The 14,963-nt window shown below is 41.7% G+C and overlaps 1 protein-coding gene across 10 annotated transcripts in view; it reads right to left on the bottom strand.

Annotated features, from left to right (window-relative positions):
• Positions 1 to 14,963, bottom strand: part of myo9ab (myosin IXAb) — a 215,046-nt gene that overhangs the window by 43,823 nt on the left and 156,260 nt on the right. The gene's annotated exons all lie outside the window — the stretch shown is intronic.

Raw genomic sequence — 14,963 nt, forward strand, 5'->3', positions numbered from 1 at the left:
AGAGAGAGAGAGAGAGAGAGAGAGAGATGTGTTAATGTTTATGTAGAGCAGTCTATGGTCTCACCTAGGGCTGTGGCGGTCATGACATTTTATCAGCTAGTGATTATCAAGCAAATAACTGCCGGTCTCGGTAATTGACCGTTAATTAGCTACGAGCCACTGATGCAGACCTTTGGAACATCTACATTTTAAAAAGTCTAATAAATCCATTTTATAGAGCCTACACCTTCACAATAAATCCATTATTTATTTTAGACAGGTCTAAAGAAACATGATATGAAGAAAATGTAGTCCATTTCAGAAGAACAGAATAGCATACTCGTGAGTTGTCCTTATGTTAGGTGCTGATCTGGATTTATGCCTTAATGGCTGTGGGCTACACTAGTTTATTTAGCAGACAAGATTTGCTTAGAACTCCATGGCATTATTTGATATTATTTGATAGTATGAAGAAAAAAAATAACAGTGCGCACATTTGGCTATTCTGTGTTGAGCAGTTAACAAAGAAACAGGTCCTCCTATATGCTTCATTTAGAGTCCTTTATGCTACTTTAGTACTATCAAACTGGGCTATATGTTTTGATGTTTTACACATTCTATGGCTGCATGATGGGAACTCTAATGATGATTTGAAAAAAGTTGCAAGCTACACACACTTCATCCGTCTCTTATTCACAATTGGACAAGCACTTGGGGGGGAGGGGAGCAAGCCATGGAGTAGGTCACGTTTGTCCGAGCTCCTGCTGAAATTGCATTCATTTGATACTTTCTCTGCGCTTTGACCCAAAAAGGACTAGGAAACACAGCCTTTGAATGACACGCTTTACTTTGTTCAACTTCTATATATGCTTTAATGCTTAAATTGTGCATAACCTACAAAAGTTCAGCGGAGTCACTGACAAGAGAGAAAACACTAGGCACAAGACGAGGAGCACGAGTTCTTCAACAAGTGGGAGCAGCGGTTCCTCCCCTCTGCGGAAAAAATTAGATGCTGCCCCCAGAGCGGACATTTCATCTACACTCAAGTCGGAACTCAAGGAGGCACTCAGTGAGGACTTACATTTTATTAAGACGGAGTTACAAGCAGTCAAAAATGAACTCGCAAAGCATACAGCAATGGTTCGTATTGAACTGGATACAGTTAAGAAAACTGTCTCCGACATGGAACAAGACTTGTCAACATGCTCAGATGACACAATTACACTACAAACCACGGTTAAGAAGCTCAAAACTGATGTGGCTAGCCTTAAAGAACAATGCATGCATTTACAAGGTTATATGCGAAGATCCAATATCAGGATCATGGGGGTAGCTGAGAACCTGGGCTCAAGTTCTACTTCATCGGTCTCAAAGTTATTGAAGGAAGCCCTCAATTTGGATAAAGACGTCCTTGTAGACCGCTCACATCGGGGTCTCAAGCAAGAAAGCCTGGCGGAAAGTCTTGCGTCATTGTGGCTAAACTACACTACTATCAGGATTGTGTTGATGTTCTTCGGCGTGCCAGAGAATTTGGCCCACTTTGATGCAACGGAGCACCCATCTCCATCTCCCCAGACTATGCCCCCAGCGTTGCTTGTGACCGCGCTGCTTTAAACGATATCACGAGTGTGCTCCGTGGACGGACCGACACTAAGGTACGGTGTGGCTTTTTCTGCCTGACTCCGTATAATATACAACGGCACTGAGAAAGAGTTCCAAGACCACCATAAGGCGATGGCCTTCATAAAGTCGAACGTTCTACCGAGGTTTAACGAAGAAAATGACTGAATGTTCACCTATTTGACGGTTAAGGTAATGGACGAATGTGTCTACCACTGCAGACTCAGTCTCTCTTTTGCAGAGACTGTATAGCGTTGCCAGTGGTATTGTTATTATTAGGTAACGTTAGTGCCTTAGTTCTGGTGAGTCAATTCTCCTTTTGTTTTAATGTTTTATTTTATTACCATGAAGCTGCTCATTTCTATCTATTGATGGTACCCATATCCAGGTTAAATAAAGCACAGTTCTGCTATTAGGTTACGTCATTTCTTTAAAGATGTTGCTGCTAACTTCGTGGTATTGCTGATTTATAAAATGTTAAAAACTTTCTTTTAAAACAGCCTCGTTTTGGGCTTGTAAATAAGTGTCCTTCACTATTTCACCAAGGCTTTCTGCTTGATCGGTTTAGTGTTCCCCACCACAAGCACATTATGTGTGGATTTCTTTGTGTGGGGATTAGCAGTTACCTTGTTCTATTAGGTGCCCAGTGTGGGATTTATTTTTCATACCCGACTTCAGAGTATTGTTTTTTTGTTTTTTGTTTTACTTTTGGGTTTATTTGCCTTTTTTTAATGTTTAATGGATCAGTTCTTATTGTAAATTGGGCATCTATCCTTCCTGTTTGGCCCTGTCTGGGGATATCATCGGATGGGGCCACAGTGTCTCCTGTCTCAGCCTCCAGTATTTATGCTGCAGTAGTTTATGTGTCGGGGGGCTAGGGTCAGTTTGTTATATCTGGAGTACTTCTCCTGTCTTATCCGGTGTCCTGTGTGAATTTAAGTGTGCTCTCTCTAATTTTCTCTTTCTTTCTCTCTCTCGGATGACCTGAGCCCTAGGACCATGCCTCAGGACTACCTGGCATGATGACTTCTTGCTGTCCCCAGTCCACCTGGCCATGCTGCTGCTCCAGTTTCAACTGTTCTGCCTGTGATTATTATTATTTGACCATGCTGGTCATCTACGAACATTTGAACATCTTGGCCATGTTCTGTTATAATCTCTACCCGGCACAGCCAGAAGAGGACTGGCCATTCCTCATAGCCTGGTTCCTCTCTAGGTTTCTTCCTATGTTTTGGCCTTTCTAGAGAGTTTTTGCTAGCCACCGTGCTTGCTTGCTTGCTTCCTTCCTACACCTGCATTGCTTGCTGTTTGGGGTTTTAGGTTGGGTTTCTGTACAGCACTGAGATATCAGCTGATGTACGAAGGGCTATATAAATCAATTTGATCTATCCTTTTCCCACCTGACTTTACATGGCTAGACCTAATATCATGAGAGGGAGAGCTGGTTGCTCGGTCACTTTTGCTAGCTGGAATGTTACATCTTTAAATCACCCAGTGAAACGTAAAAGGGTTCTTTCTCATTTAAATCACTTTAAAGTAGATATCGCCTTTCTTTAGGAGACACATCTCCGCACTTTCGACCACTTTCATTTAAAAGGAGGGTGGATAAGTCAATCATATCATTCCAATTTTCATTTTAAAACTAGAGGAGCAGCCATTTTAATTAGGAAAAACATACTGTACGTAATGTCAAGTGTAGAGGAAGACTCGGCAGGCCGCTTCATTAATGTTGCAGAAAGCCTGTATACACCTGTTATCTTGGCTTACATTCATGCAATAAATTGGGATAACAGTTCATTGTTCACAAATGACATTTTCTTGATTTCCAAATGTGACTTGTGTCAGGAAACTAGGCATATGTCGTGCATCACCACTAGCCATTTGAACGTAAACATTTAAAAAAATCTAAATGTGTTTTGGGGCAGAAATGCCTTCGGAAACATGTGAACATTCATGTGCCTTAATAACAAACTTTGCCATCTGTAAATACTAATAAAAGGTTGAATAAAATGGTCAGTGAGCTGTTCTCTCATTTGTGTCTGGAAATAGCTGGCAAGCTATTCAAAGTTAGCCATTTAGCTTGGGTGCTTATCTTCTGCTGTTAGGACAGAACGCTCTGGTGAACTCTATTTCTCGGCCAGAGCGTCCAGTGTGTGCTCTGAACTCCCCTAGAGCGAAACTCTCGGAAATTACGAACGGACAATCTGACAACGCTCTGAGTTTATGGGCGGGGCTATAGCTTAAGAGGGTGTGAACGATGCCGAATGAGTGTAGACAAAAAAGAGCTCTCCAGTGGGTGTACCAAAACATTCAAAGGCCATTTTCTCAAAAGTGGAGTTACAAGTTGACCAACTTTCAATGCAGAATGACTTTCCCATTGTTCCTCAACTGTAGTGTATGATATACAATTTTCGAGCTCTGAGTCTTTACTTTTATCCAATGTAAAAAAAACACATTTCAAATGTTGCTACATAAGACTGAATTGAGCCTTAAATATGGACACACAACACCTAATACTAGGTGGTGATGTAATGAATTGTGTACTGTCGCCCAAGGGACCAAATTATTTTGTATAGCGCAAGATTAAGGAAGTGCAATATTCAACGCCTTGGGGAATTTACAAATAAAATTCTAATTTTCGTTCCAAGATGGCAAAGCTGTTCAGACGTCTTTTGTCCTCATAGTCCTCGGCAGGGTAGCCTAGTGGTTAGAGCGTTGGACCAGTAACTGGAAGGTTGTGAGTTCAAACCCCCCGAGCTGACAAGTTACAAATCTGTCGTTCTGCCCTATTTAACCCACTGTTATTCAACCCACAGTTAACCCACTGTTCCCAGGCCGTCATTGAAAATAAGAATTTGTTCTTAACTGACTTGCCTGGTTAAATAAAAGTAAAATAAAAAGAAAATGAAATATATACGGGACACGACAGGATATATATATATATATATATTTACAACTTTTTTCACATACCTTTTTAAATATATTTTTATTTTCCATAAACTCATCTTCAAAACACTCTCCTGCAACCCGCCTCACCAATTTATATTTATAAAAAAAATATTATTTACCTCAAATCTGTAATCCTCCATAGAAGCTAGCCAGAAGCTAATCCAAAAGCTAATCAGAAGCGAATCAGAAGCTAGTTAGCTTCTTTACTGGCTAATCGTTAGTATTCAGCTAACCACGGTCTGTGGTCATCAGCTATCCTTTAGCTCGAAAATCTATCGCCAGTTTTGTACGGCACGGCTCGGAACATACCGGACCTATTTTTCTCTTCATGTCCCTGGATTTCAACCGCTAACTCTGGACATTCATACCTGGATCTCGCAGCTAGCTAGCTGCTATCCGTGTGACTATCGGCTTTCATCGATTCCGGAGCAAACATCAATTATTCCAGAGCTAGCCAGCTGAAGAGTTCCAATCACTCCTGGGCTACAATCACCTATCTGGACCCGTTTTACTGCCAACGCGGAGCCCCACCGGGCCTTCACAACTGGACTACCGGCGTTATCTACCCGAAGGAGTTATCCGGCTGGCTCCTCCGTCGCGACGTTACCTGAACGCCCACTTGCGGTCCGCTAACCGTTAGCTGTCTTATCGGCTGCTATCTGAATAGACCTACCGGACAATTTATTTATTTATTTAATTTATTTTTATATTTTTTTGGGCCTCTATAAGTATATCTATTGTTTTTTTGTTGTTGTGTGATTTGGATTAATCCCCTCTACCACACGGAACCCCACTAATCTACCGACGGAACGCACAAGGTGGCTAATAACAGACCTCCATCCTATGCTAGCTTGGCCTGGCTAGCTGTCTAAATCGCCATGACCCCAACCAACCTCTCTACTCACAGGACCCTTTTGATCACTCGACTAAGCATGCCTCTCCTTAATCTCAATATGCCTTGTCCATTGCTGTTCTGGTTAGTGTTTATTGGCTTATTTCACTGTAGAGCCTCTAGCCCTGCTCACTATACCTTATCCAACCTATTAGTTCCACCACCCACACATGCGATGACATCTCCTGGTTTCAATGATGTTTCTAGAGACAATATCTCTCTTCATCACTCAATACCTAGGTTTACCTCCATTGTATTCACATCCTACCATACCTTTGTCTGTACATTATACCTTGAAGCTATTTTATCGCCCCCAGAAACCTCCTTTTACTCTCTGTTCCAGACGTTCTAGACGACAAATTCTTATTGCTTTTAGCCGTACCCTTATCCTACTCCTCCTCTGTTCCCCTGGCAATGTAGAGGTGAATCCAGGCCCTGCAGTGCCTAGCGCCAATCCTATTCCCCAGGCGCTCTCTTTTGATGACTTCTGTAACTGTAATAGCCTTGGTTTCATGTATGTTAACATTAGAAGCCTCCTCCCTAAGTTAGTTCTATTCACTGCTTTAGCACACTCTGCCAACCCGGATGTTCTAGCTGTGTCTGAATCCTGGCTTAGGAAAACCACCAAAAATTCAGATATTTTAATCCTAAACTACAACATTTTCAGACAAGATAGAACTGCCAAAGGGGGCAGTGTTGCAATCTACTGCAAAGATAGCCTGCAGAGTTCTGTCCTACTATCTAGGTCTGTACCCAAACAATTTAAACTTCTACTTTTAAAAATCCACCTATCTAAAAACAAGTCTCTCACCATTGCCGCCTGCTATAGACCACCCTCTGCCCCCAGCTGTGCTCTGGACACCATATGTGAACTGATTGCCCCCCATCTATCTTCAGAGCTCGTGCTGCTAGGCGACCTAAACTGGAACATGCTTAACACCCCAGCCATCCTACAATCTAAGCTTGATGCCCTCAATCTCACACAAATTATCAATGAACCTACCAGGTACCTCCCCAAAGCCTTAAACACGGGCACCCTCATAGATATCATCCTAACCAACTTGCCCTCTAAATACACCTCTGCTGTCTTCAACCAAGATCTCAGCGATCACTGCCTCATTGCCTGCATCCGTAATGGGTCAGCGGTCAAACTACCTCCACTCATCACTGTCAAACGCTCCCTGAAACACTTCAGCGAGCAGGCCTTTCTAATCGACCTGACCGGGGTATCCTGGAAGGATATTGATCTCATCCCGTCAGTAGAGGATGCCTGGATATTTAAAAAAAAATCCTTCCTAACCATCTTAAATAAACATGCCCCATTCAAGAAATTTAGAACCAGGAACAGATATAGCCCTTGGTTCTCCCCAGACCTGACTGCCCTTAACCAACACAAAAACATCCTATGGCGTTCTGCATTAGCATCGAACAGCCCCCGTGATATGCAGCTGTTCAGTGAAGCTAGAAACCATTATACACAGGCAGTTAGAAAAGCCAAGGCTAGCTTTTTCAAGCAGAAATTTGCTTCCTGCAACACAAACTCAAAAAAGTTCTGGGACACTGTAAAGTCCATGGAGAATAAGAACACCTCCTCCCAGCTGCCCACTGCACTGAAGATAGGAAACACTGTCACCACTGATAAATCCACCATAATTGAGAATTTCAATAAGCATTTTTCTACGGCTGGCCATGCTTTCCACCTGGCTACTCCTACCCCGGTCAACAGCACTGCACCCCCCACAGCAACTCGCCCAAGCCTTCCCCATTTCTCCTTCTTCCAAATCCATTCAGCTGATGTTCTGAAAGAGCTGCAAAATTTGGACCCCTACAAATCAGCCGGGCTAGACAATCTGGACCCTTTCTTTCTAAAATTATCTGCCGAAATTGTTGCCACCCCTACTACTAGCCTGTTCAACCTCTCTGTCGTGTCGTCTGAGATTCCCAAAGATTGGAAAGAAGCTGCGGTCATCCCCCTCTTCAAAGGGGGGACACTCTTGACCCAAACTGCTACAGACCTATATCTATCATACCATGCCTTTCTAAGGTCTTCGAAAGCCAAGTCAACAAACAGATTACCGACCATTTCGAATCTCACCATACCTTCTCTGCTATGCAATCTGGTTTCAGAGCTGTTCATGTGTGCACCTCAGCCACGCTCAAGGTCCTAAACGATATCTTAACCGCCATCGATAAGAAACATTACTGTGCAGACGTATTCATTGATCTGGCCAAGGCTTTCGACTCTGTCAATCACCACATCCTCATCGGCAGACTCGACAGCCTTGGTTTCTCAAATGATTGCCTCGCCTGGTTCACCAACTACTTCTCTGATAGAGTTCAGTGTGTCAAATCGGAGAGTCTGCTGTCCGGACCTCTGGCAGTCTCTATGGGGGTGCCACAGGGTTCAATTCTTGGACCGACTCTCTTCTCTGTGTACATCAATGAGGTCGCTCTTGCTGCTGGTGAGTCTCTGATCCACCTCTACGCAGACGACACCATTCTATATACCTCTGGCCTTTCTTTGGACACTGTGTTAACAACCCTCCAGGCAATATTCAATGCCATACAACTCTCCTTCCGTGGTCTCCAATTGCTCTTAAATACAAGTAAAACTTAATGCATGGTCTGCAACCGATCGCTACCTGCACCTGCCCTCCTGTCCAACATCACTACTCTGGACGGCTCTGACTTAGAATACGTGGACAACTACAAATACTTAGGTGTCTGGTTAGACTGTAAACTCTTCTTCCAGACCCATATCAAACATCTCCAATCCAAAGTTAAATCTAGAATTGGCTTCCTATTTCACAACAAAGCATCCTTCACTCATGCTGCCAAACATACCCTTGTAAAACTGACCATCCTACCAACCCTTGACTTTGGCGATGTCATTTACAAAATAGCCTCCAATACCCTACTCAACAAATTGGATGCAGTCTATCACAGTGCAATCCGTTTTGTCACCAAAGCCCCATATACTACCCACCATTGCGACCTGTACGCTCTCGTTGGCTGGCCCTCACTTCATACTCGTCGCCAAACCCACTGGCTCCATGTCATCTACAAGACCCTGCTAGGTAAAGTCCTCCTTATCTCAGCTCGCTGGTCACCATAGCATCGCCCACCTGTAGCACACGCTCCAGCAGGTATATATCTCTCGTCACCCCCAAAACCAATTCTTTCTTTGGCCGCCTCTCCTTCCAGTTCTCTGCTGCCAATGACTGGAACGAACTACAAAAATCTCTGAAACTGGAAACACTTATCTCCCTCACTAGCTTTAACCTCTTACATCTATGGGGGCGCTATTTCATTTTTGGATGAAAAACGCTTTAAACAAGATATTTTGTCACAAAAGATGCTCGACTATGCATATAATTGATACCATTCGAAAGAAAACACTCTGACGTGTCCAGAAATACAAGATATTCTCTGTGCGTGCCCTAAACGTGAGCTTCAGGCAAAACCAAGATGAGATGGCATCCAGGAAATGACAAGGATTTTTGAGGCTCTGTTTTCCATTGTCTCCTTATATGGCTGTGAATGCGAGAGGAGTGAGTCAACCCTTTCTGTCGTTTAAGGTGTCTGCAGCATTGTGACGTTTTTGTGGGCAGATCATTGGAAGATTGACCATAATTTACCAGGTGTCCGCCCGTGTCCTGCGCCGAAATTGGTTGTCACCTGCCAGTATTTTTCCATTCAAGCTTCCACGAACTGCATATCAATGAAGAGATATGTGAAAAAACACCTTGAGGATTGATTCCAAACAACGTTTGTTTTATATTATGTAGTTAATCCGGAAAAAGTTTTACGTTGTAGGTGACTGAATTTTCGGTTCATTTCGGTAGCCAGACGCATGGCGATTTCTCCTTTTGACGCTTTCAGGAAAAACTGCGCATTTGGTATGTAACTGAGAGTCTCCTCATTGAAAACATCAGAAGCTCTTCAAAGGTAAATGATTTTATTTATTTGGTTATCTGGTTTTTGTGAAAATGTTGCGTGCTAAATGCTACTCAAAATGCTATGCTAGCTTTGCATACTCTTACACAAATTAGTCAATTTCTATGGTTCAAAAGCATATTTTGAAAATCTGAGATGACAGTGTTGTTAAGAAAAGGCCTTGAGAGCAGACGCATTATTTTCATTTTATTTGCGATTTTCAGAAATCGTTAACGTTGCGTTATGCTAATGAGCCTGAGGCTTTAGTCACAAACCCGGATCCGGGATGGGGAGTTTCAAGAAGTTAAGCACCAACTGTCAGAGCAGCTCACAGATTACTGCACCTGTACATAGCCCACCTATAATTTAGCCCAAACAACTACCTCTTTCCCTACTGTATTTAATTTATTTATTTTGCTCCTTTGCACCCCATTATTTTTATGTCTACTTTGCACATTCTTCCACTGCAAATCTACCATTCCAGTGTTTTACTTGCTATATTGTATTTACTTTGCCACCATGGCCTTTTTTTGCCTTTACCTCCCTTATCTCACCTCATTTGCTCACATCGTATATAGACTTGTTTATCCTCTTGAAACTCCCCATCCCGGATCCGGGATCGTGACTAAAGCCTCAGGCTCATTAGCATAACGCAACGTTAACGATTTCTGAAAATCGCAAATAAAATGAAAATAATGCGCCTACTCTCAAGCTTAGCCTTTTCTTAACAACACTGTCATCTCAGATTTTCAAAATATGCTTTCGAACCATAGCAATTCACTAATTTGTGTAAGAGTATGCTAAGCTAGCTTATAAAATAAATAAATAAATAAAATCATTTACCTTTGAAGAGCTTCGGATGTTTTCAATGAGGAGACTCAGTTACATAGCAAATGTGCAGTTTTTCCTGAAAGCGTCTTTGTGTAGGAGAAATCGCTCCGTTTTGTACATCACATTTGGCTACCGAAACGAACCGAAAATTCAGTCACCTACAACGTCAAACTTTTTCCGAATTAACTCCATAATATCGACCGAAACATGGCAAACGTTGTTTGGAATCAATCCTCAAGGTGTTTTTTCACATTTCTCTTCATTGATATATCGTTCGTGGAAGCCTGCTTTCTTCTCTAAATGATATGATATGCCTACAAATACGTCACAATGCTGCAGACACCTTGGGGAAACGACAGAAAGGGCAGGCTCGTTCCTCTCGCATTCACAGCCATATAAGGAGACAATGGAAAACGGAGCCTCAAAAATCCTGCTCATTTCCTGGATGCCGTCTCATCTTGGTTTTGCCTGTAGCTCACGTTCTAGGGCACGCACAGAGAATATATTTGCAGTTCTGGACACGTCAGAGTGTTTTCTTTCCAAAGCTACCAATTATATGCATAGTCGAGCATCTTTTTGTGACAAAATATTGCGCTTAAAACGGGCACGTCTTTTTATCCAAAAATGATATAGCGCCCCCAGAGTTTCAACAGGTTATACTGTATTATTGACTGTATGTTTGTTTTACTCCATGTGTAACTCTGTGTCGTTGTATGTGTCGAACTGCTTTGCTTTATCTTGGCCAGGTCGCAACTTGTTCTCAACTTGTCTACCTGGTTAAATAAAGGTGAAATAAAAAAATAAAAGATCTACTCTCTCCTCTCTTGCTTTCCATATTTGAGGAATCATTCCCCTCAAACTCTTTACCCTCAGCAATGAGACATTGAGTGTGGTTCATATAGGCCAATTTCTTACTGAATTGCGATGTAAAGATACATTCTAAGATGATTTCATGCCGTTTTGAGTCAGTCGAAGGACTGACTCAAAACGGCATGAAATCATCTTAGAATGTATCTTTACATTGCAATTCTCCCTTAAATCTCCAGATCAAACTGGTTTCATAAAAAAGTATCATTATTTTCTCAACATTTGATGTCTATATAATATACTTAATAATTCCTTTTCATCTGACACTCCAGAGATATTGTTATCACTTGATTTTTTATTTTACCTTTATTTAACTCGGCAAGTCAGTTAAGAATTTGAAAATAAGAATTTGTTCTTAATTGACTTGCCTAGTAAAATAAAGGTAAAATTTAAAAAAACAAATTCTTATTTTCAATGATGGCCTAGGAACAGTGGGTTAATTGCCTGTTCAGGGGCAGAACGACAGATTTGTACCATGTCAGCTTGGGGGTTTGAACTTGCAACCTTCCGTTTAGTAGTCCAACGCTCTAACCACTAGGCTACCCTGCCGCCCCTTGATGATGATAAGGCGTTTGATTGGGTGGTTTGATTGTCTATTTTATACTCTCAAACAATTTGGATACAGTCCCAGTTTTATGGCCTGGAAAAAAGTCCTTTACTCCTCCACTATAGCTACAGTGCGCACAAATAATAACCTTTCATTCTATTTCCAACTTTACTGTGGGACAAGACAGGGTTGTCCTCTATGCCCTCAGCTGTTTGCCATCGCAGTTGAGCCTTCAGCCATAGCAATACGTAATAACACCAAAGATACTTGAAGAGGGGGCTTACAGCATAAAGTTTCACTCTATGTGGATGACATGCTATTATATATGCCTGACCCTTTAACTGGTCTTCCAGACATTCAGGTTCCACTAAAGACATTTGATAAAATACACCACCGGTCAAAAGTTTCAGAACACTAAGGGTTTTTCTTTATTTTTACTATAATCTACATTGTAGAATAATAGTGAAGACATCAAAACTATGAAATAACACATATGGAATCATGTAGTAACCAAAAAAGTGTTAAACATATCAAAATATATTTTACATTTAAGATTCTTCAAATAGCCACCCTTTGCCTTGATGACAGTTTTGCACACGCTTGGCATTCTCTCAACCAGCTTCACCTGGAATGCTTTTACCAACAGTCTTGAAGGAGTACCCACATATGCTGAGCACTTGGCTGCTTTTCCTTCATTCTGTGGTCCAACTCATCCCAAACCATCTCAATTTGGGTTGAGGTTGGGGGATTGTGGAGGCCAGGTCATCTGATGCAGCACACAATCGCTCTCCTCCTTGGTCAAATAGCCATTACACAGCCTGGAGGTGTGTTGGGTCATTGTCCTGTTGAAAAACAAATGATAGTCCCACTAAGCCCAAACCAGATGGGATGGCGTATCGCTGCAGAATGCTGTGGTAGCCATGCTGGTTAAGTGTGCCTTGAAAACTAAATAAATCAGACAGTGTCACCAGCAAAGCATCCCCACACCATCACACCTCCTCCATGCTTCACAGTGGGAACCACACACGTGGAGATCATCCGTTCACCTACTCTGCGTCTCACAAAGACATGGATGTTGGAACAAAAAAGATCTCACATTTGGACTCATTGAGTAAAGAACAGATTTCCACTGGTATAGTATCCATTGCTCGTGTTTCTTGGCTTAAGCAAGTCTCTTCTTCTTATTGGTGTCCTTTAGTAGTGGTTTCCTTGCAGCAATTCGACCATGAAGGCTTATTTGCTTATTTGAGCTGTTCTTGCCATAAATGTGGACTTGGTCTTTTACCGAATAGGTCTTTTGTCTGTATACCACCCCTACCTTGTCACAACGCAACTGATTGTCTCAATTGCATTAAGAAGGAAATAAATTCCAGAAATTAACTTTGAACAAAGGCACAACTGCTAATTGAAAATCATTCCAGGTGACCTTCCTCATGAAGCTGGTTGAGAGAATGCCAAGAGTGTGCAAAGTTGTCCTCAAAGGCAAAGGGTGGCTACTTTTTTGCTTGTTTGATACTACATGATTTCATATGTGTTATTCCATAGTTTTGATATCTTCAATATTATTCTACAATGTAGAAAATAGTACAAATAAATAAAAAACCTATAATGAGTAGGTGTGTCCAAACTTTTGATAAAAAATTTTTGTGTGTGTTTTGTGTCACATATCAGTTTGCAAATAATGTATTTAAAAAACAATAATTGAGTTAATGAAGCCACATACAAACATGGTCTTGAGTAAGGCAGCTCCAAAATGCAGGTGTTTCAGCCTAGCTCAGTGCTTTCTGTGGTGGTGAGGCAGCCAGCAGAAAATTCTGAGCATAGGGGTTGGCAATGTTCTCTAGTTACGCAGTGATATGCTCAGTGTTTTGTCACTCATGGGGACACTACATCACTGCAAAACATATGGGGAGAATTTGAAAATTTAAGCCCCTTGGGTGGTGCCATAGAGTTACATTAGAAGTGCCCATCCAAGAAGGCTCAAGGTCATTGGCCACAGATAAAATTATGTCATATCACGTTATATCTACCGTAGCTTTGATTGGACTGATCATGTCAACATCATACTTTCAAAATATTAGCTAGCAAGCTAGACAAGCAGTCATCATCATGAATCAAGTCGACAATCTACTGACAATTTTTTTTCGATCCTTGTCATATAAAGAGAAAATACAGATAAAACGTATCTGTGCTCATTGGCATTTGGAAATAGACATTACACAACAAGTTGGAAATCACAAATTCAACAATGAGTGGTTTGGAAGGAATCAGCAGCTAACTGCAAGTGTTGCAAGGCAATCACTAGTCTGCTATTCAGTGGAGTGGGTGTGTGGTCCAAGTCTGGGTTTAAGGGTCTTTTTCCAAGCTTAAAAGGATAAACATTCACATGCAACACCATGGGCCAGAAAATATTGAATATATTGGCCATGCTGTCAATCCTGCATGACTTCTGCCTTGTTCAATATCAACTGGAAACTTGGAATTGTGAAATCTCAGACTTAAGTGAGTACAAGAACACTGGGAATCAGAACAAAAACGAGCACCGACTGGGAAAATACTTTTGAACAGTCATCCAACTCGGAATTCCAAGTCGGGAACTCAATTGTCTTTCGAGAGCTCTGGTCTGAAGATCACTGATGTCATGATTCAACCTTTTATTTTTGTCTTTGTCTTTGTCTTGTCTTGAAAGCACCAGAAAATCCCGAGAATGCCAGACTTTGATGACAACATTTGACCACAAGAAGGACCGCCGCACCACCTTCCTGTGAGGTGAGTCCAAAAAAGTATTGTATGCTTCTGCATAAATTATGTAATATGCCAGGGAGACATGTATTCTGTAGCTAAGAAAGTAATACTAAGTGTATGTTGTGTAGTAAGCTGTTACTAGCCCATAGTAGCTAACCCTAATAATTTCCCTTTCCCCACACATAATTTAGCCTACTGTTCTGACTTGGTGATGCACATGTAGCCTATAGCCTGTTTTAGAGAAATGTAATCATCGAATATTGTAAGAGCTTTCATTCCCTACTTATATGCCCCCCTTTATTTATCCTACGATTCTGACTTGGTGTACAGGGAGAATACTGTAAGAACGGCCCATGTTCTGAATTCTGTCGCTAGCTCGCTCATTAATCAAAATTACGGATAGCCTCTTATCCGCTCCCCTTATTCCATAGTTTGTACATCTCAACTGTCAGTAGAAACCACATTTGTTTAAGCAAGTGGGCCATATCAGCTATCTTTTTAAAAGGCAGTAAACGGGGCTGAATCAACTGTTTCACTGTCAGACAAGGCTCTGCTGATAGCCAGGTGTAGCAGAGGTAAGGATTCACTCCACGGTGC

Source organism: Oncorhynchus masou, chromosome 22, assembly GCF_036934945.1.
Source record: "Oncorhynchus masou masou isolate Uvic2021 chromosome 22, UVic_Omas_1.1, whole genome shotgun sequence".
Lineage (NCBI taxonomy): Eukaryota > Metazoa > Chordata > Actinopteri > Salmoniformes > Salmonidae > Oncorhynchus > Oncorhynchus masou.